The sequence below is a fragment of the Leptinotarsa decemlineata genome, unplaced genomic scaffold, assembly GCF_025532065.1.
Source record: "Leptinotarsa decemlineata unplaced genomic scaffold, Ldec_3_MD MMD2_tig00026294_RagTag_RagTag, whole genome shotgun sequence".
NCBI classification, from domain to species: domain Eukaryota; kingdom Metazoa; phylum Arthropoda; class Insecta; order Coleoptera; family Chrysomelidae; genus Leptinotarsa; species Leptinotarsa decemlineata.
Genome location: NW_027412674.1, coordinates 13,250,824 through 13,275,393, shown reverse-complemented (window position 1 = coordinate 13,275,393; position 24,570 = coordinate 13,250,824). Strand labels below are relative to the sequence as shown.

The window sequence follows — 24,570 nt, the reverse complement described above, 5'->3', positions numbered from 1 at the left end:
CTTCGATTATATTCTTGTGAAAATTCAACCAGAATTGGAGAAAAAAGTTAATGCACATAGAATTTTAAGTGCCGCTGAAAAAATGTTTTTGACATTAAGGTATGTACTTATGATGCACTGTTTGGAACCTTCGGTGTAGTAATTAAAATTACTGGAAACACGGGTCGAGGTGTTGAAAATAACGATTTGGTGTTGGGAAACAACTCCAGTAATATTCATTAAGGTATGTACTTACCCATCTATACATAGCCATCTATATTAATTATATATTTATTATTATTATTTTTACGTATTATTATTATTTAATTACGTATTTATCTACATACTTATGTATAAGAGTAATATTTAATAAGCTGATCATATTTTGGAGAATTACCTATAGTATCCATGAGTATGAACAACTTTTCCCAAGACAGAAATAGTCGCAAACGGAATTTATTTGGAATTATCTTTGCCCAAAATCATATCAACTGATTAAATGTTACCTTGTATATTATTATTTCATAAAATAAAAACACTTTCAGATAATTATGTTTTTGCAAAAATCTAAATTATATGACAGTAATTTTTTAAACCATCAAAAGCCACATAAGAGCTGACGCCCAGTTCCTCCGCCATTCCATGCACCATTTGTAATGTGCCGGTATGCTTGCACTGCTTCACTTTTCATCGTTCAGTCTAATCAACAAGTTCAAAAACATGAAGTCTAGAGATAAAGGTCCTAAAAATATGAGCGACAGCTCATTCGATTCGAAATCACCTCTAGAAAAATGTTTTTGAAGGTTTTTGGTGCAGGTAAAAAATTGTAATTGTTATTAACAAAATAAGATAAAATGGTATTTAGTTTTTCGTTAATAACTCAAAAAATATTATTATTCAAGCAATTTTCGAAAAAGCTCGTTGAAGAGGAGAAAATTTCAGATAAAAAAGTTCCAACTCCCGGAACTGTATCTCCATTATTTATAATTTCAATTTGATGCGCGGCTGTTAGGTCATGCGCGCGCTGCTGCTAAATCAAAAGAAATAATTTTTTCAAAACATAAAATGTCATTTCAAAAATTTGAAAATAATCTAGTATCTTCTTAGCACTTGAATGAATCGAGTCCCGTAGAAAAAACAGTTTTATTTCCATTTTTCAATTGTTAACTAACAAATTTTATCCCAATCTCCGTTGGCATAAATAATGGGATAAAGGTACAAATAATTGGCTTTTAAATTTTAAACTTCGTGGAGCCCTTTTGATATATATATATATATATATATAAATATATATATAATTTTTTTTTTCAATTGATATTCAGCTATGTCTGTTTTCACATTGAACAATGGCAGTTACTAACATTGTTTATTAGTTTAACAATTTGTTATAAACAAATATTGACCAACGTAATATTTTTTCACTTTCTTCTTATGGCACTTTTTTATATATAGCCGTTTCTATAATCTTTTTCTGCTTCATAAAAAAATATAACGTTGGTCAGTATTATTAAACTAATGAACAATTAAATAATAGATTGAAAAAAATTTGCCAAACTATTTCAAAGTGTGAATTATGATTTTCAAAAGCAAAATTATTTCCTAACTAATTTTATAAACAATAGAAATATAAAAAATAGATTTTAAACAATTAAAAATTAAAACTAATCATAATTATCTTCAGACAACGAAATAGCAAAAAAAAATTTTTTCAAAAATATTGAATTTCTCTATTTATTTAAAACAATTTAATAAACAATTTACGTAAAAAATGTATATCCTATGTTAATAACTGCCATTGTTTAATGTGAAAACAGGAATACCTAAATATCAATTGAAAAAAAAATTCAACAATTTTAAGATATTTCATTTTGCAATAGTTATAAAGAATCATAATTAAAAAATCAATACATTTTCATGAACTTGCATCGCAGGATCGTGTGAAGTATATATATCAAAAGGGATCCAGGAAATTTAAAATTCATAGGCCAATTATTTGTACCTTTTATCCCATAAATAATGCCAATGGATATTGGGAAAAAATTTGTTAGTTAACAATAACTTTTTGAAAAATGCTAATGAAATTTTGTTTTCTACTGAACTAGATTCATTCATTCAAAATGACAGAATTGAAATGAAGATGATTCTCTTGAAGATGATCACTTAGTGATCGAAACACGTGTATCGAGGTATTGAAAATAACGATTTGGTATTGGGAAAAAAACTGCGGTAATATTCATTACTACACCAAAGGTTCCAAACAGTACATCATGAGTAAATGACATTTTATGTTGTAAAACAATTATTTTTTTTTAAAAACTCTCTATTTTCAAAGTAAAATAAAATTATAAATAATGGGGATAGAGTTTCGTTAGTCGGGACTTTTTTATCGGAAATTTCCTCCTCTTTAACGAGCTTTTTTCAAAATTGCTTTGATATTAATATTTTTTGAGTTATTAACGAAAAACTAAATACCATTTATTTTAAATCTTATTTTGTTAATAACAATTGCAATTTCATACCTGCAACCAAAATCCTCCAAAAACATTTTTCTAGAGGTGCCTCAGAATCGAATGAGCTATCGCTCATATTTTTAGGACCTTCATTTCTATTTTGCATGTTTTTGAACTTGTTGATTGGACTGATAGTGTCCTTGAATCCTCGTCCTGGATCACTGTAGTTCGACCAGTTTGGAGCTTTGAGGCTCATCTTCGAGGCTAAAGTCTCCAGAACCAAATTTCGCAAACCAACGTCGAACCGCGCGTTCTTCAACTCTATCTTTGCCATATGCCAGGTTAATTTTTCGGGCTGTTTCGGCAGCGCTTCAGTTCAATTAGAATTCAGGAGAAATACCTAAACAAATGATGCACAAGAATCGACTCCTGTAAGTTATCCGCATGGAAATTTTCGAAAGCAAAAGGCTCAACGGATTTTCCATAATCAAATCTTTCGATTGGATAACGTTGAGTCGATTCTCCTTTGTTCAATTATTTCTTGTATTGGCATTTATATGTGGATGACGATTTGGTATGTTTCACTGGTACTAAGAAACAAATAGAAGTTTTTCATAGGAATATTAACAAAATTCATAAAAACATTGAATTCACTATTGGAGTAGTTCAAACACAATTATTGTTTGGGAAAGCTCAATTGGTAATTTAGTTTGATTCATTTCGTAAATATAAATATTTCGCGCTGTATCGAGAATTAAGGGGTCAAAGCAACGTTCCATCCACAAGAAACGTTCATTAGCTCCTGAAAGGCAAAAAAACAGCGTATTACCAAAAACATATTTGTCTGATATATTGTATTAAGTATCCAACGGAATGAACTCCGGTGCTCATGTCGAAGTAATCGTCATTGAAAATAACGCCTAATATATTTGCGGGCATCAAAAGTGTTTTGTTTTGTGAATGTCATTATCAAGAGCGAAGATTTCCTCCAACGGAGCTTTCCGAATCCACTCCTCAGAAAGGTATCTTTCCAACGGTATTCTTCACGCGGACGATCACGAGGAATCAAAGTGAGTCCCTTAATGTTCTCGTTCTTGACATATTGTCTCGTTCTTTTAACAATTGATTTCTCTTTCCCTATTATTTTTGGGAATAACGGATATCACCCCAACTTAGAATAGTTTCCAACAGTTCATTTTTCGAAACCAATTTCTTAGCTAATATATATATACAAACAATTAGTAGAATGAACAACAAACATGATATTTCAGTTCATCACAAACCTTCCCATACGGATAACAGTATTCCTTACGATTCTACCTATAGCATGATTTATAGATCGGTCGATGTTTCTCTTTCAAGAGATACTTTCAATAAAGAACTCATTATCATTAAGCAAATAGCAGTAAACAACGAATTTAAAGCTGAGTTAATATACAAAATACTTTCCAAATAAGTCTACGCAAAAGCAATTCGGGAAGTTTTTCCTATTGCAACAGACGAAGTGGCTTCATTTTCAAATAAACAAGATATTGAAATTAAATATAGAACAGGTGATACGTTGAGAAAGTTGGTCAAAATAATATAGACAAAACCTACAAATTCGAGCTATATAAATTGAATAATATATGATTGTATACAAATTGAATTGTGGAACTTGTCCTAAGGTATATATTGGTCAAACTGGCAGAACATTCACGAATCATATCCAGGAACATCATACGAGCTATGCACATGTGAAAACAAATTTAACATATTCAAATCACTTTTGAAATGGAGTTTGTGAAAATCAGATCGTGTAGTTCATAAAATTACTATGGAGTTTCATCAAGTACTGTCCGAATCAATGAAAAAAAAATACAACAATTGTTTGACTATAGCAGAGATGAATCACGCTGTCTAACCATAGGTCGTCTGGATCATTACATGCTAGAGACTTGAACTGTCAGATGATATTGTATGTTGAAAGAGCACAGCGTATACTTTTTGCCTGCTCAGACGGAAACCCAATCAAGATTCCACAGTTTATCAATGATCCATTCGTGCCTGACAAAACTGATTAGTTTTGTTTAAAAACTGGATTCAGTTGATCAAGTTTGAATAGGTTTGGGCCACAATAAACCCTTACGGGTTGAAACGGAAGGTTGGATGGACCCACTCACTCTTATTCCTAATCTGTACAAGTTATACATATCCATAAATAATTTTTTATTGGTTTTTGACATTATTGGGGAAACCAGTCACGTTATTGAGATAAAAGTTTATTGCGTATAATGTGTACAACAGGAAGTTCAATATTTATAAGCTGCCTCTTTAAAGAATTCCGTATGTTGCTTACCGAATGCACAATAAATATTTACTTCCTTTTAGCCATGAATATGTGTCAAGGGTAATGAAAATCAGTAAGCAATTCTATCTGTTATCACAATGACTGATTTTGTGTACTCGTAGTGTATGCGTTTGTCGATTATCCTTCATTAGATTTCATTTCAATAATAATAATAATAATAATAATAATATTTATTTGACTAAGTTACATAATACAATATGCTTGTAGCAAGTCATGTTTGGCTTTACATTTGAAATTACAAGTTAAAATTTACACAACATTCACAAATTAAAATTTACACAACAATCACATATGTAAAAACTTAGAAAATCAAAAAGAAGTAGTGACTTGTATGTTACCACAAAAATGTGTTCTGAAGTCATCGACAGAATAGAAGCAATGCCTCAACAAATAATTTTTCAGTTTTCTCTTGTATGTGTTCAGACTGAGTTCTTTGAAATCTTGGGGCAAAATATCGTACAGAGAGTAATCTATGGAATTTTTTTGCGAAAAGTGAAGACGAAATCGATTCAATCTAATGTGGTGAGCGGTTCGTGTGTTATGTTCGTGGATATGACATTGTTTCGTCTAGGACGGTTTCTTCTTATGGATTTCAATCAAGACGTAATATAGAAATAAAGTTGGCAATGGCATAATTCTGGGTTTTTTGAAATATTCTCGACAGTGATCCCTGTATCCAATATTAGCCAGCACCCTCAATGCCTTGGCGAAGAACAAATAGAGAACCCGAGAGTTTTCTCTTCAGTTGAGAAATATGTGCAGACCAGTAAAGTCTATTATCTAATGTAATGCCCAGTAATTCAACTTTATTAGTTTCACAATTAGAGATAATTTGATTATTAGCAGAAATCTGGATGTATTGTGTTTTCTGACAATAAAGTTCCAGCTTATTAGATAGAAACCACTGATTAGCACTATTAGATACCTCGTCGAGATGAGATTGTAACATATCATTATTTTTATCCGGTAGAATGAAAGTGGTGTCGTCCGCAAAGAGAACCGATTTGAATGGCATCATATATTTGCACAAGTCATTCAAATAAATGACAAATAAGAGCGGGCTCAAAACATACCCTTGCGGAACGCCATGCTTAATAGTTTGAAAGTTTGATAGGGTACCGTTGAGCATCACTGCTTGTTGACGATTAGTAAGATATGTTCTTATTAAGTGAAGCGGAATACCTCTAACTCCGTAATAGTTTAATTTTTCCAATAGAATTTCATGTGAGACGCAGTCGAACGCTTTCGACAGGTCACAAAGCATCAACGCTGTGTGATTGCCATGCTCAAGTTCCTCAATCACGCCAGACACGACGTCGTACACTGCATCTATTGTTGAGCGCGACTTTCTGAAACCATATTGTGAGTTGCTGAAAAATTTATTATTTTCAAAGTAGGCATAGAGCTGAATCTTAATTATATTTTCAACCACTTTACTGAATATTGAAATTATACGTATTGGTCTGTAGTTATCGATGGCTTCTTCATCACCTTTTTCAAAGAGGGGCACTACTTTAGAAGACTGGAAGATATCTGGAAAGATACCAGTACATAAGAATAAATTGATCAGTATAGTAAGAGGTTGGATTATTATAGACGAGGTTTCCTTTAGTATTCGACTATTGAGTTCATGGGTATCTGAACATTTGGTGTCCTTCAGTGAATTAATCGCTTCCAAAACTTCTATCTCATGCACGGGTCGGAAGAAAAATGACTTACACGGAGCAGGAAATTTTTTAAAACTTAAAAGTTCCTCGTTTGCAACATACGGGAGAGAATTAATAATATTATCAGCAATGTTACTGAAAAAGTTGTTCATCTCATCAGATGATAGTTCGATTGTTGGTTTTGAATCGTATTTATTTCTCTCGAAATTTATTATTTTCCAGCAAGCTTCAGATTTATTATTGGGAGAAGAAATGTATTCATCATACGCCATTTTTTTAGCGGATATCAGTTCATTACCATATTCTTCTTTGACCTGTTTGTACGCTGTGAAACCATTTGGGGTCTTGGTTATGTCTGCTATTTGTTTGAGGCTGTGCATATTATTTCTTAACAATCTCAGATCATCTGAAAACCATTGAATCAGTGATTTCTTCACTTTTCGTTTACATTTTTTCAGAGGAAAAAGTTTTAATGTGAGAGTGTTATAATTGGTGACTAAAAAATTTGTATCAATTGGGTCGCTAAAAAATATTTGCGAATTAATATCACATAAGTCATTCTTAAGCCTAATTATACCGTTAGCTGATATATGTCTTTTGTATTCATGATTATTTTCATGTGGTTTATTCATAAGATTGATTTTGGCAAACTGGCCTCTCTGGTCAGATAAACAGGGTTCATAGACACCCGTGGTAAGCAATTCATCAGTAATGTTTGTAATTATATTGTCAATGCACTTAGAAGAAGTAGCCGTTACTCTGGTATCTTCTCTAATTGTGACTGATAAACCAAATGAAGTTAACAGGCAAGTAAAATTTAAGAGGACTTCGGATTCAACTTTGAAGATTATATTGAAGTCTCCTAGAATAATAATTTTATCATATTCATTTGTGAACTGGTGTAGAACAATTTCAAAATTCGTAAAAAATACATCGATATCGCCCAACAAACAAGAGTGTCCTAACCCACAAATGAAAAACTTGAAAACCCCTCTCAGATTTACGTCCAATAAGTATCTGACAGCCTTTTTTATATCCGAAAACATTCTTACAGACTCAATTCTTGGTCATCTCATATTTTCATTATACACGGTAGATTTTTTTTCGAATCAAACATTGCCAGGATGAATCATTTGTAGATGACACGCAGTTATATTATAGTATCGCATCTAATAATATGTGAATATATAATATCAAATAAATGATGATCTCACAGTCGTAAACATTTTGTCGAACAAACGAAATTTGAAACTGAATCCTGGCAAATTCCTTATCATTTTTTTGCAACAAAACCAAAGACAATATATCGAAGATGCTATGAAATTCAAGATAGTTGACCAAATTCCTTAATCGATTGACTCTGCAATAAACTTTGTTATCACTTTCGATGAAGATTTGAAATTTAACGCACATGTAAAACAGATTATGATTGAATCCCGTGCAATTCTCAAAGTTCTTCATTCACATAAACAAAACTTGTCCCGTAGTACAAAAAAAAACTACTTTCCCAATCGCTTTTTTTTGAAGAAAAAACACAAGCACTACGGGAAAATACTCAAGGAACTCTCAGGTCGGTGCCTGTGCGAAAGTAGGGATGCACATTTGAATCGCTGGAGTCTCAGGAAGTTTATTCCATATAAACGCAGTTCTCCAGATGAAAGAGTTTTTGAAAAGTGAAGTTCGAAGTGTACTGAGTTGAACATCAAAACGATGAGGAGCCACAGTCCGTCGCGTATTTCTGATATGTACCACTCTTGGTGGAATCAACATCGCCAACCTTTCTTCATTGTTCCAGGCTCTTAAAGTTGCACGTGATGTTCGCGTCTCCAATCAGGTGGATGGCTTCAGTGTATAGAGCTTCAGTGTATGCTTAGTGGCGGAGCTCCATACATGAGAACAACACTCCAAAGAAAGTCTGATCCGAGCTTTATAAAGCATCAGAAGCGGCTGAGGTGTCTACAGTTTTCTGTCTACAGCTTTTGCATTCAGTGTGTCTTCATGAATAAAAAAGCTAATTTTATTGTTCTTCAGAATACAGAAAACATTCAGGTCAAATTTTTCTTGAAAACCCATTTCTTTTGAAACATGAGGATTATGAACAGCCCAAAAATGTTTATCCCTTCTATTGAAAATACCATCCCTCGTGAATTTTGATTCGTCGTTCCAAATTATTTTTGACAAAAATTCCCGATCTTCCTGTGTATGAAACAAAAAGGATTCACAAAAATGCATTCTACGTTCGAAGTCTTCTGCTTTTAGAGCTTGAACTTTGGTAAATTTGAACGGATGTATTCACTGATTTTTCAAAATTCGTTGTACTGAAGCATGTGATACACCTTAATCTTTTTCTGCACTGCGAATGGAAGCTTTTGGATATGCATTAGAATATGCCAAAACGTTAACAGTATTGTCCTCATTTGAAGTAACAGGTTTTGGTGATGTTGAAGGCGCTTTAAATATGGAGCCGTAGTAAAGGAAATTATTTTGTAATCTTACAAACTTCCTCTTGTTCATTGGTGTTAATTCAAGATACATTTGGTTGAATTTTCTACAAGTTCTGGAAATGATTTGATCACACTGTCCGAGTATAATAAATAATTTCATAAGAACTTCGTTTGAATAATCAATATATGCATTCATTTTTGGCGATTTTTTGAAACACCGTCAATAACCATTTATCAATTACTTATAAAAGTCACCAAACTGTCATAAGCTTGATATTTCCACGGCTACCTATAAATCTAATTATTTAAAAATTATTTTTTGTACAACTGTTATTGAAAATCTCTTTGATAGAAACACTTCAATCAGAACACCTACCAAAAAATCATTCAGAAAAGTTCACACATGCAGTTCGTGCTATTGGTAATATTAAATCCCTGTGAAGTTACTGACGATGACGAAGTAGTATTCAGTCCAACTGTAGAAAGTTTTTCATGACTAACCAATAATCCTCCTTAAAATAACGTGAGTTGGGGTATGTAATTGTAATATATGCCTTGTAATCCAAAGATCGTGTGTTCAAATCCCATGGACCCTATAATTTTTTTATTATCAGCAGTAACGTTATACAGAAAAATGTGTATGATACATTTGTTGAAAATGTTTTTATTTTGCTCGTGAGTTTGCTCCACTTGCTGACGCTTGTTTTGCAATAATCTCCACTCACAAAATAAAATACCACTTTCAACACTTGTAGGTAAAACGTGAATAACTATTTTTCCACAAAAACGGCTTTATTAAGGAAACTTGAAGCTTCAGGTATAGGGACATGTATATCATCTTGGAGCATTTTTCACTATCTTTCAATTTATCGAGTAATATACAGGGGGTTTCATTTGAAAAAATGAACTTTCGACTACTTTAATGCACAATGGAAATAATAGCAATTTTAGCACGCCCTGTATGATATGGAGTCGATTTCTTGGTGTTATTTGAATATTTCGAGTTTGTCCAAACTATCATCAAAATATCAATTTCTTATGAATTGATAGTACTGATGTACTTATTTCAATTAAGGCTATGTTTTGGACCATATTTAGCACAATTTATTTTTTATCTCGAAAACAGATAGAGATAGGTATAGGACATTATCAACAAAAAAGTATTAAAATACTAGGGCGATTCCAAAAATGTATTAATATACGGGGTGTTCTATTTAAAAAAATATAATTGCTAGGACTTTTTGATACAAGTGGCAACGCCGCATGCTGAAAAGGAAATGTGAGAGGTGAAATTTTCAGAAAAATCATGCTTTGCGTTTTCCAGAAACGTCCAATCTACCATCGACCGTGAGTCACGATGTATATAACTATTGGGAGAGAAAGTTTTTAGCTTTCTACTACTCCATCTTGATACAAAAATATAACTCTTTCAATATATAACTAATACTGCAACATCACTTATTCAGTCCTGGAATCTCAAATATCTGTTCTTTCATTCAATAAATTGACAATGAGGTTAAAGCTCCATTCTTTCAACCTTCGATCTAACCAAAACCTACACATCTTCCGTCATTCATCAGCCATGTTCAGAAAATCATTTTCCTTCCTAGCTCTATTTTTTCACTATACGATAATCAAAGGTCTCATGCAATTCTCGGAATTCACATTCCAAAAGGAACTGAAGGCAAAACCCAATATGTGATCAGAAGAATTGAATTTTCATTTGAAACTGTGTTGCTTGTTGTATAATTCTAATAATCAATTCCATCATACGATCTATATGTCTTTTAGCCAGTTACTCTCGTTTCTTATAATGCATATTAGGTTGAGAGCTCCTACCGAGCAACGTCTAAATTGGTCACAAATTGCCAAATTGCGAAAAACAGTTATTGTACTACAGTGAGAGTGAACTACGAACTAACAGGCCTTCTTACAGGTCATTTGAATCATCATATGCAGACTTGGACTATCGGAAGACAGTGTCGCCTCTGTTTGGAAAATGATGCAATAGCAGAGCACATACTTTGTACCAGCCCCGCTGGGGACCGAATCAGGTTTTTAGAGTTCGGCAGAGCCATACTCTGGCCTTCTGACCTAAAAGACCACTCACCATACAAACTATTCGGTTTCGTTAAGAAGCTGGGTTTATTTTGTCGAGTGTGAATATGTGTGAGCCACAGTAAACCCTTGCGGGTTGCAGACTTAACCTATCCTAAACTGGGTTAAGTGAAGGAGTGAAGGAGCTACAGGTAAATTTTATTATAAAGCATTCGACGTATTGTCGAATGCTTTATCCGTCAATTGTGATTTGGCAAAACAGATTAATTTGACAGCCTAAACAAGATGGCCGTTATCCATTATCAAAGTTCGAAAGTCCGTATTGAAAGACCCGTTATTATTCATTTGTTGTTTTTCGCCAGTAGCCCTATTTTTGGAAATATAATGAGTGGTGTAAAGGAAAGCATCATTTCTAACCTAAGGTTATTCGTCTTTTTGACATAACGGTTCAATATGTTATTTACAAAAACCGAATGAAGGTGGGATACAATTTTTTTACAGTTGTCAAAAAATGCAGACTTGATAAAAAAGTCTCTAAAAGGATAAGAATAAATAAATGAGTCTTTGCGGATACTCAAAAATGTTAATTTCCAAAACGTATCCAAATATAGAAGTTATTTTAAAAATATCAATTTCACCCGTAAACTTACTCAATTTTATAATTGGGCAGTTAATGCCTCTTTTTTCCCATCACGGTTTTTATATGAAATACTTAAATTCTTATCGCCACCAACCTCCAATCCAAAATTACAAACATGTCTGAAAAGTTTGACTATCTTGCTGACCAGGCTAGCAGAAATTGTGGTAGTTCTTATTATATCAGAATAAAATGATTATTCAATTCATTTCAAAGTAGTATGCCCAATGGAGACAACTTACTTGTGACTACATTGGGCATGATTCTTCTATAACCATGCAATGCCCCACATTAATGGTTCAGAGATGAATTCAAAACATCCACGTATCTTCCTATTTATTAGCAGGGTAACAGAAGTTTTGAGAATATAAAATGACCGAAGGAAACTATCATCTATCTATTGGATCAAATTATCCGAGTACACTTGGAAGCAATAGTTTGTGCAACATTTGCACATTTGAACAGGTACCTATGTAGAGGTTTAGATAATTTTTTTGAGGTAGTCTCAATTATGGTTACCTGTAGTATATAAATATTAATGTAAGAACAACTGTGCTAGCGAAACATGTGATATATTTTTCAAATAAGTGAAGATCAAATCGTGACGTGTAGTTTTTGAAATTACTATCGATCTTCATCAAAATAAATGATGGAATCGGCCGATGTTTGATGAAAATCCATAACTAACGTATTCTAAAAACACTTTATTGTGTGATTTTCACTAGATAGTTCTACAAAAACGCAACACGTGTTTCGCCATACAATAGCTTCCTCGGGCGTGTCTTAATAACTAATTCTACACATAAATGCTATATATATACCTCATTCTACAATTTGAAGTTCCTGAATTTCAAGTACCTGTATTTCAAGTACCTGATTTTTCACCTAAGTTTGTAATGAATTTAATTACCTGAGCTTATGTTCCATTTTCCACATTTGAAAAAATATTCAGTAACGGAGAGTTATTTAATCCTAATTGATCATTCAGTAAATTATCCGAATTCCTGAATCTACTGATTTCTAAACATTCCAGAAGATTGAGTTTCAAACTCTTCTCTTCTAAATGTAACACCTCGTATTCCTGATTGAACTCATGTCCTTCTGCTAATAGGTGGTTTGCAAATGTAGAATTGGTCTGTCTATTTATAAAACTGCTTCTATGCTCTTTAATTCTTTGGGAAAATGTTCTTCCAGTTTGGTCAATATACAGTTTTGGACAAGAGCCACAACTCAGCTTATATATTCCTTATCTATCCAACAACGAAGTTTTGTCTTTATTGTTTTTAATAAATTTACTTAGATTATTATTCGTTCTGTAAGCCACGTTTACGCCTTCTTTCTTCAAAAAACGGGCGATATTCCTGGGTGGTTCACCAAAATATGCCAATGTCCTATAACTGACGTTATCGCATCTTGAATATGGGTAGACCAAGTCCATGGCTTGCTTTTGAAGTTTTTTGGTTTTATAATATCTACTTTGTAACCATTATTAACCGCGATTTGTTTGATCAAATTCAGCTCTTTCTGGAACTCCCTATTAGACAGTGGAATATTCATTCATTGCATAAATAGATTTTTCCGTCAAACTGGAAATAATTTTGAGATAGACAAATGGTGAGTAAATCTACAATTTCCTGTTTTATCAGTGGATTCACGTGGTTTTTGTCTAAAAGACACTCAACTAGTCCAATTGTTTCAATATTATGCTTCACAGATTATTGAATATTCCACTGTCTGATACGGAGTTCCTGAAAGAGCTGAATTTGATCAAACAAATCGCGGTTGATAACGGTTACAAAGTAGATACCTATTATGAACGCCATTCTTAACAAAAAACTTCAAAAGCAAGCCATGGACTTGGTCTACCCATATTCAAGATGCGATAACGTCAGTTATAGGACATTGGCATATTTGAGTGAACCAACCAGGAATATCGCCCGTTTTTTGAAGAAAGAAGGCGTAAACGTGGCTTACAGAACGAATAATAATCTAAGTAAATTTATTAAAAACAATAAAGACAAAACTTCGTTGTTGGATAGATCAGGAGTATATAAGCTGACTTGTGGCTCTTGTCCAAAACTGTATATTGGCCAAACTGGAAGAACATTTTGCCAAAGAATTAAAGAGCATAGAAGCAGTTTTATAAATAGGAAGACCAATTCCACACTTACAAACCACCAATTAGCAGAAAGACATGAGTTCAATCAGGAATACGATGTGTTACATTTAGAAGAGAAGAGTTTGAAACTCAATCTTCTAGAATGTTTAGAAATCAATAGATTCAGGAATTCGAGTAATTTACTGAATGATCAATTAGAATTAAATAACTCTCCGTTACTCAATATTTTTTCAAATGTGGAAAATGGAACATAAGCTCAAGTAATTAAATTCATTACAAATTTAGGTATAAAATTAGGTACTTGAAATACAGGTACTTGAAATTCAGGTACCTCAAATTGTAGAATAAGGTATATATAGCATTAAATGTGTAGAATTAGTTATTAAGACACGCCCGCGGAAGCCATTGTATGGCGAAACACGTGTTGCGTTTTTGTAAAACTATCTAGTGAAAATCACACAACAAAGTGTTTTTAGAATACGATCTTCATCAAATAACGGCCGAATCAATCAGAAAATTATACTTTTATGCTGTTCATTCATTTCAAATTTTATTTTATGGTCACTTTTAAGCTCATTACTATAAGATGTCGGCGAACCTTTTACTCAATTGAACACCAGATTGAAAAACTCAGTGGCGCTGTTTCTAGTTTCCAAATTATGCTCATTAATTGAATAGAACTGGCCGATACCTGATGAAAATCCATATTAAAACTAATCACTACAGTTTATTGTATGATTTTCACTATGAAAGGTTTTACAAAAACCGCGATAGAATAGCTTCTTCAAGCTAAAACTAAAGGTTACTTCTAAATTACAACTATTTTATACTCTAACATATTACTTACTCGTATGCCTACTTTCTAAGGAATGAATCTACCTAAAAAGGTCAGGTATGAATTCATTAACTATATGAATACATTTTTCGAAAGTATCATAAATATACTTAACTATTTTTATCTGGAATTGAACAGATTCAATAATGGCGAATTATTCACTACTTTAGTTTAATCGTTAATAATATATTGAGAGTTTTTGGAATTGTTCATTTCCATACCCTCCAACAGGTTAAGTTTCAAACCTTCCTTCGGGAAATGGCTTAACTCATGTCTCTCTGTGATTAAAAGAGTGGCATATACGAAATCAATTTTTCCATTCTGAAAACTTTTTTTGTGTTCCTTTATGCAGGCTGTTAACGTTCTTTCACTATGACCTATATAAAACATCGGACATGACCCACACGATAATTTATACACTCCCGATTTTTCTGAAACTGAACTTTTATCTTAATTATTCTTAATGTGCATGCCTAAGTTGTTTTTGCCTTAGTTGGTTCAGAAAGCAATATTTACTCCTTTGGTGTGCAGGAAATCTGAAATGTTTTTAGTGGGTTGATCTAAGAAGGTCAGTGTTCTATGACTTTCATCCCCTTCGCATCGAATTGGGTAAACTCCTTTAAAGCTTGGCTATATAACTTTTTTGATAATAAAGAACGTATTAGACTGCTATCATGATCATTGTTGACGGCTATTTGTTTCATTATGTTCAGTTCCTTATCAAAATTCGCCTCTCTGGATCATATTGTTGAAAGCTGTTCTTTGTGCTGAAACGGGTAAGTTTCCAAATATTATGAATGATAATATCTGTATGTGTCGGTTACACCATACACCAAGCTATCTCTACAAAGCTATCTCTACAGATTTTTCAATGAACACAGGTGTTTCGCAGGATCCTGTCTATCCCCACACTCTATACGTATGCAGCGGCGGCTCGTCAGAGGAGGTAAGGGAGGCTTAGCCTCCCCATAAAATTTGAGGCTATCCATCGCAATAAATTAAAAAATATTGACAAATAATTATGATTATTTTTTTCTAAAAATGCTTGGGTATCGTTAATTTACCATTAATTTTTAATATAAATACATAATATGCCCGAAAAAACACTATCACCCACTACTTAGTACGTACCACACTATATCCTGCATCGACAAACGTCAAACGCACCGCCCATGAACGAATAACGAATAAACCATCAACCCGAAATAATAAATGCCATACGTTGCAAGGGAGCCAAGCCTCCGACCGCTTTGAAAAACACAGGCTTCACGAGACCGATCCAACCAGCGACATACGTCCCGATTTGTAATTTCAGTTGCGAAAATTATAGCGTTAGAGGAGGCTAGCCTCCAGTTTGTCTCCGTTAGTGTACGACTGCGTTTGTTTTTTATTTGATTATTTGGATGGGATGCCGTGACGGAGGGACCGAAAAATATTTCGGTGAATCGTTTCAGTGTTTCTTGATAATATTTGTTATTTGTGTAAAAAACAGTCATTATTGTATTATAGCAGTGATTTTTGGTGATATTTTTTTGTGTTTTGAAAGTGTTCTCTTTCAATTTCAAGGTGTTTTCAGGTTTCCACTTTCCGTTGAGTTTTTTTCCATTTATTATGGATAAGTTGAAAGAAATTAAGAAATCTGACGATATAGTCGATTGGTTGCTGACAAATAATTTCAAATCTTTACCTTATGATAATAAATTTTACATTAATAAAACTCTGGGAAGGCTTCAACCAAATTTGATTTCAATTAAAGCGTCAGATAATCGACAAAATCAAGGATTTAATATTAGTTGCTACGATAAATGTGATTGGTTAACCGGCCCCAATAAACGAGAAAAAACTTTTTTGTTGGCCCTGTGTTTAATTTTCCTTACAGATCGAATACCAAACGTGGTCTGAAATAGAACAGTCCGATTTAAAAAATTTACCTCGTTCTACAGAAATACATTTTAAATCTAAGGAGCATATATTTTCGTCATGTAATTTAAAATTGTTTAGCGAACAAAATATAGCAACAGCTTTAGATAAAGCTCGAAAAGATGCCATAATTTCTTTCAAAAATCTGGTTAGGGAAAATCGGTCGAATTACGTATTTTGCTTTAAATAGGTGCGGTACCCCAAAAAACTTTCGCGCCTTCGGCCGGCTTATCTGTGTGTATAAAGTCTTTATGACTTTAGCTTCCCATGTTCTTCAAAGGACGAGCCGTCACTGTACGTATGATTTCCCCGTGCTCTCAAAAACGAATGCAAGCATATACGCGAATGACACCTCAATATATGCGCATTCATACTCTAGCGAAGTGACACCAAAGCAGCTGCAAACTCACATGGATAGGTTAGTCGTACCATACATGAAAAGGAATAAACTAAAGATTAACGCAACTACCCTCTCATTGGAGGGAATTCCAAACTTAGTGTTGACAACAAGCTCTTGATACACAAACAAGTAATCAGGCCAGCTATTTTGTACGTTTGTCCTGTGTTCTGTAGCTTCAAGGACACCCGATCACAGATTTCATCAGACTTCAAGTGGTTTCTCCTCAAAAACCCGCTGACTAGTCAAGTCACGGCTATTATATCTTACGATAATCAGTCCCGTCGACACGGTGGACCGATTTATGAGTCCTTGGATATCGTTCACGAACGGCGCGGCGTGTAGAAGAAGACTTTGGGTTCATAAAAAACTAACATCGAAAGCTCATATCGATAGTTCTGTCCTAGTTTTTTCATGAACTTTTCCAGGAGTATTCGGCAAATTCTGACAACCATGGTGGTGACGATCTTTGAGAGACCTTAACGATTACATGGAATGGTGTGCATAGGAGGCACATGAATAATACAAACGAACGAAGTCTGAATTTCTTGGTGAATTCAACCGGCTAACACCGCGGGGGCATTCCTCACCACCTTCTTTCAGTGGCGCTGTGGTGGCGCGTGTATAACGATGAGGAAGTCCTTTGCACTTCACCCTTTAGGTGGATGAACAATGAAATGTCGATGCAATATTTAAATTTTTACTAATTTTGGTTTTTGGGCTTGCTGGCCCCCTTCTAGTGGACTGTGTACTATTGAATAATGCAACGTAGGTAATTAGGTAACACACTTTATTATGTCACACCTAGTTTACAGATTTCACAGAATGTCGAATACGACAATTGGTTTGATCTATGTAATTTGATGTGAGAAACACCAAGCTTATACAAATGAGAACCTTTGATATTCTCCACAATAAACTAACACTTTGTACTTAACTACAAATACATATAATAGACCTTTCTTCTGTTATGCTAAAACCAAACTGTATGTACTGAACGAGATTACTTTTGAGCGAGAGGTAAGGAACAGGACACACGCTATTGTTTCCCTAAGTTAGGTAGATATCCCTTGACAATTAGACAATTACACAGTGGCGTAACAGTGTTTGAGGCAACTCATTTTAAATTTTATTTATATCCTCAACAAAAGTTATATTTTTTTTCTTATCAATCCAATAAAACACACACCCAGTATTCTCCATACTCGGAATTGGAACAGATCTTGCGCCGCGAGAACCATATAGCACGATGTTAAGTGTCTCACCTCCATCAGGAGTACATGAGTGTTAGGATGTAACGACAACACAGTCGTGACTGAAGTGAATCTGGTTCTCGACACTTTTTAAGAGGTGGAATCTGAAATGTTTAGAGTAATTTACCAAATTGACACTGAACCTCAATGATAAAACAAACAAAGAGGTTGGTATATATTTGGTACGTATTTTTTGCGATTTCTACATACAGTGTGTAACCTTAATGTAACGACTCTCATTATAACGATTTTATCTATTTAATGAATTTTTCGAATGCAAAATATAGCTTCTCATTACAAATACCTTCATCAAAAATTTTTTTAAACAAATTTCAATCATTGCAAAAATACAGTGAGTTTCAAAAAGTTTGCACCATATGGGAAACTTTTCTATTATCCATTTGTCAGAAAATTTTATTTCTGATGGAAATTGAAGCACTGTGGAAACACTGATTAGGGTTGTCAAAATTCTTAATGTCAGAACGATGTACAGGAGATAACAAAAAATAAAAATGTTGATCAAGAGTAAACTACCCATTATTGTCAAAAATAAGGGTAGTTTACTCTTGATCAGAGTACTAGTATCTCATATACTACACCTTTAAGCGACTCCCTCATACTATTATAATAATATTTCGATGCGAAATTCAGTCCAATTTATTATTCGAACTTGTATATCAATGTTTGTTGAAAATTGTTTAAATTTTTACTAGTTTTTTGATGCAAAATTGATATTTCTCTCTGCATGTATGACCATAATTACTATCAGTATGATTTAATAACAAGAAATGACTAAATTAATTCAATCAGATAATACAAATCTGTAGTATTATTATCTGTAATAGTATTCTTTATGAGGTAATGTTTTGTTACGTAGGTGGCTGTGATTACAAATCTGAATTTCTTTTTCAAATTCAAACAATTTTTCTGAATAAACTTTTTCAATGCTGTCGAAAATAAGGGTGATTTACTCCTGATCAAAATTTCAATTTTGTACAGCGTACACCCCTGTACATCGTTCAGAAGTTTAAAATTTTGACAACCAAATCCAAGGTTTCCGCAATGCACCAATTTTTATCAGGAATAAAATTTTCTGACGAATGAATAATAAAAATGTTTCCCATTTGGTGCAAACTTTTTGAATCTCACTGTATAAAGAGACCGTCGCATGAATATTCCGTCGTATTGAATAAATATTAAACTTACCCAGTTCCTACAATAAAAAAAATCAGTTTCAATTGCCGCCCGCCATACACTCAGGTCAGTGCAAAATGATTCTGACATAATAGGAGCACATAAAATATAAGAGAGCGGAAATTTTACTTACAAATCATTGTGAACACAATGTGTCCTTTATTTCATGAACTCCTGGTAACTGGGAAGTTTCAATTTCGCAAGTATCAAACAACCTCTAACCAACCACACACCAACCAAATAAAATAAAAATTGCCTTTATTGAAGATTTGTAACTACAATCAATATCTCCCAGGTTGATTATTGAAATTATTATTTATGATGTCGAAGAAGAGCGATACTTTTTTCAAAATACAATTTCGAAATTGAGTATTCACAATTTATTCACTGAAATTTTGTTGAATTGCGACTTCAATCTCGAAATTTTTATTCTGATTTTGCATTTTGCTAAATTTCGGAATTTGAACTCGGAACTCGTAGAAAATGAACACTGTTCTGGCTGGTTTCAGAAAAATTGAAATGGAAATATGTATTTGATCTGTTTTATACACTCCCTAAAAATTTATCTGCAGTTGGGAATCAGACACGATCAAAATTCCGAAAAAGTCAATGAAGAGTCCTGTAATTTGCCTGTTACAAAAAAATATATACTTATGAATCATTACTTGAAAAGTTATAACAATGCTAGTGACAGTTTCTGAGATCCTGAGCGGAATAAAACATATTCCATTCACTCACGTTCACTTTGACGAGAGAGATACTTTTCTTCTGAGGTTGGTTGATCTTCCACACATCTTCATCTTGAATTTTTTTCTCCAATTCTCCGGAAATTCATTTTCTGAACAGACACTGTATCGACAGTCGCACATATCTTGTGACACTAACTTTCAGGACTATCGAAATCGAAATATGATGCTATTGCAATTATCAAGCAATCCATTGGCCCACTTGCTCGATAATTCTCAAGTAATGAGCAAATAGTTAATAAACATTAGTGTGTACAATGATCGAATCAAACTTACAGCGTGTTGTGGCAAGATGCACACACAGACTAATTCTAGTCAGATGTTTCAAACAAATAATTTATTTATTCTGGACTATGTATGTCTGTCTGTTTGTCTATTTCTTGTCATCCATCATCCGTACATATCAATGAATCAATGAATTTCATACAAATTTTTGGTTTTGCTACTTCCCCTTGCGAATTCTCTCTCTATAGAAAGAAACAGACTATCGTTTTTGTTAAATCAGTTAGTTAAATTAAGATTTACCCCGTTCAGACCGACGCAACATCACTTTTTCTCGATCAGGGTATCATGAACGCGAAGAGGCGACTTTTCATTTCCTATTCCTATCTGAAAGTAGTAAGTAGTTTGTTGTAAAAATATGGAGTTGATGAAAAATCAATGTTTTTTTCCTAACAGGTGACGTTTAAGAAAAAGATGAACGTGTTGAATTTGTGAGATTCATATTACACAGAGCACCAGTGCTTCAGTTTCATGAGGAGGTCATGAGTTGCAAAGAGGTTGAACACGGTGTCCTCTTCTGAGAGAGTTATAAACTTACCTAGGTCATCACATTGTCTTCTGCTTGAATACCTACTAGGAGTTGCAATGGTAGGCAGATAGAGGAGTAGAAGGGAATTTGAGAAATTACTTATAATATTATTGATAATTGGATAATTATAAATATTTCTCTGAACGTTCTGAACAATGTTCTTTTTATTAGCAACATGTTTTTTGATTTCTGTGAAGAACTTCCGGATTTTGTGTGAAATTGTGAGTGTTTTCTTTAAGATGATTGACGTAGTTGGAATCTTGTTTAGGTACTCAATCTTCAACTTATCAAATGGTCCTCCAAGCTCGGGTTGAAATTGCGGCCAGTCTGGCCTATATATAGTGTGTCTCACTTCTCATGGAAACACACCCGTATCTTCCGTAATATTCGAGGTAGAACGATAAAACTCTCTGGACTGATGGAAATGCTCAAAATGCACCTACCACCTGAATGGGGTTGGTCAAAGTGATATACACTGTCCGCCACTCGCGATGGAACACCCCATATTTATGGTGAAACATATTAGGGGGCAAAATAGGTTCAAAATTCCATCAGATTCGTGATCAGGACTACCAACTTATCACGATTACACTTTTTTCCTGAAAAAATTTCAGTCCTGAAAAATCCGAATTTGTTTCTCTTCTCATGGAAACACCCCCGTATCTTCCGTAATAATTGAAGTAGATTTTTTTTTTGGTTTTGACATCAAAACATGAACGAAATTGTTTGAGAGAAACTCGAGTTTTGTTTTCACATAAATAATTAATTTTTTATTTTGTTGTCAAGAAAGTTATTCCTTCTCAATAAGAGAGAAAATGGTAATTTTGTAAGAGGAACGGAAACATGTGATAAGAGAGGTTTTAGGATGGTTAGTGTTAGTTCATTTTCCCATTATTTAAAAGAAAACAAGGATATTTTGTGGCGAAAAATGTTATGTACTTCAAAATTCTTTCGAAGTACTACTTTCAAAATCACATTTTCAATTAAAAAACAAAACAATCAATTTCAAATGATTTAAGTGTTGACAATTTTATATTTTCGTGCCTTCTATGAAATTTCCCTCCGATCGAACACATTTTTCTATGCGCCTTCTATTATTTCCTCCAACTCTTCTCAGTTCTCTAGGTGTGATTTCTCTACACGCTTGTATAATTCTAGCACGGATATCTTACTTATTTGTTGGCCTATCCTTATAAACTTTATTTTTCAAGTTTATAAACTTTATTTTTCAAGTTTCCCCATAAATAAAAATCCAGTGGAGTTAAGTCTGGGGATCGTGGTGGCCATACTACGAGAGGGCTATTGGGTCCTATCCATTTCATAGGTAGATTCCTATTCAACCAAACCTTTGACGGAATTTGGACTTTGTTCAGCCCAAAACCTCATGTTTTGGGAAGATACAACACCATTCGTGGTGAAGGTAGCCTCATCACTGTATAAGATATACTTTAAAAAATTCCTGTCATTGAGATAATTTCCCTGCATCCATAAACGATACTCCATACGGCGGATTTCATCTCCTTCGTGCAAAGTATGTAAAAATGTGGGTTTGAACGCATACATTTTATGACCCTTTGAACACCTCCATATTTTACTGCGGCTCATATTGAGTTGAAGCGATAATTTTCTCAAACTAATTCTAGGATCAGCTTGATGAGCCGCCAATATCGTAACATCATCAATATGATGTTTTACAATTTTTCTGTCCTTTGTTACTTGGCCGGTGCTCACGAATAGATTATATATTTTATGTACAGTACCAGGGTGTACAGCTATCTCTAGCGGGTGTCTTCTATTAAATTCAGCGGCCGCTTCACGATAAGACCTCACCCCTTCACCAACAATTAAAACAATTTCAATCTTCGCTTGAAGTGACTGACGTTCCATGTTGAACTTTGTCAATCAAAATGAGCTGATATCAGTTGAAATGGGAACTTCAGAAATATTAAAATATGAACAGGAAATCACGAACAGAAAACAACTGGAACACAGGAACAATATCAAACACAATATCAGGAACAATATCCAACAGAAACAATAAACACAATGGGAACAAAAACACGGCAGAAACAACAGGAACAACGGTGATTCAAAGAACAACAATACTAGAAACAATAAATGCAATGAAAACTGGTCTGGAGGTTAATACAACAAGATCTTTCAACAATATTGTCAGGTGTCAGGTTGACAGTGAATATCAATGAGCAACTGTTTTCCATGGTGATTTCAGGGCACCGCATGATTCAATGAAATTGATGTAATCCAATCCCTTCAAATGATTTCAGACAATTCAGCAAGTAGGTAAAATAATCTAAATTCTACCTGTTCACCGAGTGCGATTTTTTCTTTCAAAATTAACAGTTGTTTCGGTGTTGCAATGAGTATGAAGATTAATTTTGTTTCGGATGGTAAAATGTTTCCTTAATATTTTGATGAAGGACCCCGCACATTTCTTATGAGAAATGGCTTGCCTTGAATTTTGCCGAAATTTTGATATGTTGTAGTTCTTGATGTGCTGATTGAAAGTGTCCACAGCCAAAGCTCAGAAATGTACAGTTTTCGAGATGTGAACCTTTGAATATAGATTTTTTCCATTTTTGTAGATTTTTCTCATTAATCGAGATCTCTCACTTCTGGTTGGGATAGAATTTGGATGTTCAGCAACCAGATAATTAGTTTTACAAATAATCTTCTTCAGTTATAATAGATGCCGCCATCGATAATTTTTCAAACACTATCTCGATAATCTGAGAATGTGGTGCTGTGACATTTTCCTCAGATAGGCTCAAAATGGATGATAGCATCTCACAGCATCTGTATCTTTCATACCTGAGAGTACTCTCCAGATAGAATGAAGGGGTTCAGGTATTGGAAGCGAACTATTTTGCGCCGTAATATGTTTTACCTAAAAATGGGGTGTTCCATCGCGAGTGGCGGACAGTGTATATCACTTTGGCCAACCACATTCAGGTGGTAGGTGCATTTTGAGCATTTCCATCAGTCCTGAGAGTTTCATCGTTCCACCTCGAATATTACGGAAGATACGGGGGTGTTTCCATGCGAAGTGAGACACACTGTATGAGTCATTGCAGTCGTCGCACTTGAGCTTGTAGACCCCAAATTTTATGAATTCGTTACGAATTCGTCACGAATGAATGCAAATCGTTATTTGTCTTGAATGGTACACTTATGCCTTGTTTCTGAAGGAAACCAGATATTTTTCATTGAATAGAGGAGTCCAAAATATGTTCAAAATGACGACTATTTTCTGCAAGGACAGTTATTTGAGAGAGAGGTAGTTGGGCGAACCAGGATGCCAACTTTTGAAATTCCACACTGAAAATTCTAGGGGTTGTTAAACTCATCTCTTGAATTTATGTTTCTGAAAAGTCTAATATAATCGATATTTCAAACTTCAGATTTCAGTTTTGAACTTGATAACGGGGTCAAACCCGAAACCGGTCGTATAAATAAAATCTACCTGTGGTATTTAGACAAGAGTGTTTTTATTCATTTCATTTAAGTTATCATAAATTACCATAAAGTAAAAAAGTCATCAATCACACGTATTAGACCATTCTTTATTGAAATGATCGTTGAGGTATTCTCGTACCTCAGTTTTAAAATGTGGTGGTGCACCGTCTTGTTGTAGCCACATTCTAAATCTTGTTCCATACGGAACCCCGAAAACTCATGTCGAGGAAATCTTC

The 24,570-nt window shown here is 33.9% G+C and overlaps 1 long non-coding RNA gene across 1 annotated transcript; it reads right to left on the bottom strand.

Moving 5' to 3' along the window:
• Positions 1–17,629: 17,629 nt before the first annotated feature.
• LOC141484884 (uncharacterized) lies at positions 17,630–20,463 on the bottom strand. Its single transcript, XR_012466856.1, has 2 exons — positions 20,042–20,463; positions 17,630–18,213 (listed from the first exon to the last, which is right to left on the bottom strand). It is a non-coding gene; the product is annotated as an uncharacterized lncRNA (long non-coding RNA).
• Between the last annotated feature and the right edge of the window lie 4,107 nt (positions 20,464–24,570).